This window comes from Triticum aestivum, chromosome 7B (assembly GCF_018294505.1).
Source record: "Triticum aestivum cultivar Chinese Spring chromosome 7B, IWGSC CS RefSeq v2.1, whole genome shotgun sequence".
In the NCBI taxonomy this organism is placed as follows: Eukaryota; Viridiplantae; Streptophyta; class Magnoliopsida; order Poales; family Poaceae; genus Triticum; species Triticum aestivum.
This window is the reverse complement of record NC_057813.1, coordinates 147,185,484-147,187,286: the sequence shown is the minus strand read 5'-3', so window position 1 is coordinate 147,187,286 and position 1,803 is coordinate 147,185,484.

The window sequence follows — 1,803 nt, the reverse complement described above, 5'->3', positions numbered from 1 at the left end:
CTCGCGGAGTGGAGGAGGGGGGCGGTGGAGGTGACGTGGCGGCGCCCGATTGGTCGGAGCGACGTGGCTACGAGGCGGCGGACGCGTACGGCGGCGGGCGGACATGTCCGGCGGCTGAGAGGGAGAGGGCTAGGGTTGGACTGCGCGAAAAATCCGGGAGGGACACATATTTATAGGTAGAGGGAGCTAGGAGAGTCCAAATGAGGAGCGGTTTCGGCCACGCGATCGCGATCGAACGACCGAGAGCATGGAGGGGAGTTAGATGGGTTTTGTGCCACTTTGGAGGGGGTGTTGGGCTGCAAGGAGAAGGAGGCTTTACGGTTACCCAGTTAACCGTTGGAGTACCAAACGACCTCCAAATGGCACAAAACTTGACAGGCGGTCTACTGGTGTTATACCAAGGCCGCTTGGCAACACTCGGTCCATTCCGAGAAAGTTCAACACCCACTCACAACGAGAGACAAAAGGGGGACGTCGGAGGGCATAGGAGCGCCGGATTGCAAAACGGACAATGGGGAAAAGTCTCAGATGCATGAGACAAACACGTATGAAATGCAATGCACATGATGACATGATATGAAATGCAGATGATGACATGGTAAAATGCAACATGCAAGCAAATGACATGGCAACAACGGCGAATAACTGGCAGACACCTGGCGCATCGGATCCGGGGCGTTACAACACTCCTCCACTAACAAGAGATCTCGTCCCGAGATCTTAGGACCGAGACGGAAGGGAAAAGGGATGAGGAGAAACAAGAACTGAAGAGAAGAAGCAAAGAATCGAGAGCACTCGAGAATAAGAGAGGAACGCCGAGAATGACGAGAATCGAAAGCTCTTGGAATCAGATTGACTATGAAACCACTCCGGTTAGAACGAGATAAGAAACGGATAAGACTGAAAGGATTTAGGCAGCACTCCGGTTGAAAATGGAAAGAATAGAACACGAACTTCACAAGATGGGATGGCACTTGACGAGATGAACAATGCAAAGCCTCCGGAAGAATTGAAAGAATGGAGTGAAAAGAATTTAGAAGGAAGGGTTGAACAGAGTTGTTGAGAAAATCAACAACGAAAAGAATAAGCTTGTTGTGGACTTATGGATAACATCTCAAGATCATAAGGTGATAACCGGCCACAAACGGAAATGATTGGATCGCTGAGAAGAACGAAGAAATGCAAAACTCCACTTCAAAAGTATACGAAGAATTAATTGCACTTCGAGACGCGAGAAGAAAGGATACTTAAACTCCGCCAACAAGAATCTTGATGAACTCTTGAAAGAATGAATTAAATCATGAAGAACCACCATGAAGAACTCCGGTGACAAAAAGGATGATGAGATAAAATTGAAGGATGAAAGAATCAGATGAGCCTTGCGGTGATTTAGATGGAGGATTCGACGAAATGGCTGAGGAAACTTGAACTCCGAAAAAGAAAAGATGAAAACACCTGGAACTAGAATTTATTCATCAAGAACAAACTCCGAAGGAAGGGATTAATCACTCTGATGAAATAAGAATAAGATTTATTGTATGCTTATCCTTCATCAAATTAAATTGATGAAAATCAATGGATTTGGCATACTACTTATTCTTCTTGAAAAGGATTGGGAAGGGATATAGCACAAAACTTGAGAAAGTCTTCATGAACCACCGGTAGGATTGAAAGAACGAATGGATTAAAAATATAATCAAGGAAAAAAATCTTGAACAAACCACCATAAAAATTCAAAAATGACTGATGAAAGAGAATGAATCACCGGGAAGAATTAGAAGAACAAATCTGCTTGAGGGGATT